General features: G+C 36.1%; 1 pseudogene; it reads right to left on the reverse strand.

The window, feature by feature from the left end:
• Positions 1 to 69: 69 nt before the first annotated feature.
• LOC124893147 lies at positions 70 to 1,886 on the reverse strand (annotated as a pseudogene).
• Positions 1,887 to 1,951: the final 65 nt, after the last annotated feature.

Genomic DNA, 1,951 nt, shown 5'->3' on the forward strand with positions numbered 1-1,951 from the left:
AGTTACAGTAAAATTGAATGTTACTTTTGACAGAATATTTGAATGAATTAGAAGTTGGAACTAGGATACACGATCATAATCTTTGGTGGCCTCCTTAATGTATATGTCATTGTTTTCAAACATAGAACAAAAGCATCTTCATGGCAAGCGTGAGATCTCCTCTCTCCCTCGTATCCAGCATATGAAGTTTCATATTCAGGCTCATCAAAGAAAGGGTTTGCATTCAAAATTAGAGCTTGTATCGAAACCAAGACTTGCAGCATGGTCAATGTCTTGGGCAACCACTTCTCATTACCTTTACCACTCCAAGTGTTAAGAAGCCCGAGACAAACTTTCTCATAATTATACAAGTTGGGATTTAGTCTCAAACTGCCAGAATAGTAGTAAACCATCTAATGAAAAGGGAAAATAAGTAAATAAATATATTTGTATTTCAATATTACAAAGTAAAGAAAAAAAATAAGAACGCCCCAATACTTACTGTTGGCACATTAGGATAATTTTGCGCGAACAGGACATCAAAGACAAAGAGACCATCATGGTATGGAGTGCCTTGTGGTTCAATGATGACAGCCCTAAGGAGATCCTTCTTTGCTTCGCAGACCCTTACATATATTATATCTGAAAGTGAGAGAGAGTATGACTTCAACGTTAATCTAAAAACAGATCAGAGATTGATTTAGAGCAATCTACCAATGAGAGGATATCCCATAAAGTTAATTGACATAATTTTTCTATAATTCCAGATAAAACAGATGGTGCAGCATGCCAAAAAGAGGATATAGTCCTAAATTTAGTAGCTAATAAGAAAGTTGAGGTTTGTGGGGTGAGTTTTGGGGCAGGGAGGGATCTGGGAGAGCGAGGATATCAATTCTACTATTTATTTGTGACAAATCGATGTGTCAAAAATACTTGCAATGGATTTCACGTGAAACCACACATATCTTTTCAAGAACCACAGATATCACATGAGCCAATTGCTGCATTTACCATTACAACCAGCAAATGGAGGTTAGACAGAGAAAACAAACCAGCTTCATAAGACTTCTACATCAGGAATCCAACATTAATACATTAACCAAGACAAGATAAGAAATATGAAACCAACAGAAAAACAAATGATGAGTGACTAACAATATCTGACTCACCAGGTAAATCATTTTCCAATATTTTTCACTCATCCTGAACCTTCTTACTCCAGGCCTTAGGTGGTTGTTCGAAAAGTAACAACAGAGGTTAGTAGAGTCACATTCTTGATTTAACAAATAACTAAAATAGCAGAAAATGATCTGCCCAGCACAAGAAATTCCCTTATATACCTGTTGTCCCTGGAAGCCCAAGTTAGTGTAATGATTATCTGAGAAGTATTCTACCACATCTAAATGCTTAAAACTTTGATACTTTTTCATGAGTTCATCTTCAATCGCCTTTTTCTTTCCACTAGAATTTGACCATCCAGACATCAGAGTACTGCTTGAAGAAGGAACCTGACGAAAGTTACTACTTACATGCTCAGAATTTATTGGAGTTGACGTCTGACCACTTGCTAGATGACTTGAAAAGCTAACTTGGGAAGACGCTTTTGAACTGGAAGCAGGTTCATTTAACCAAGAAACCGTTTCCTCAACACTAGTAGTCAAATCAGCATTATCAAATTGTGCCTGCATACTCAAGTAATCACATTCATCATCATCATCATTTTCGTAAAACAAATAGTCATCATCATCATAGTTTGACACATCATCACAATTATCCATTCCTTTATCTTCGTCATTCTGATCTTCATGAAATGTGAGCTCTAAATTGGAACTGTTGTTATTACCAGAGTCTAGACATCTGGATATAGTCCCAGCTACTGTATGTGGGTTATCCTTAGTTATAGCCTCCTGTAATTCAAACAAACATAATAGATAAGGCAAAGGGAAATCACTGATTCAATATTTGAATCATA

The sequence above is a fragment of the Capsicum annuum genome, unplaced genomic scaffold (assembly GCF_002878395.1).
Source record: "Capsicum annuum cultivar UCD-10X-F1 unplaced genomic scaffold, UCD10Xv1.1 ctg54703, whole genome shotgun sequence".
NCBI lineage: Eukaryota > Viridiplantae > Streptophyta > Magnoliopsida > Solanales > Solanaceae > Capsicum > Capsicum annuum.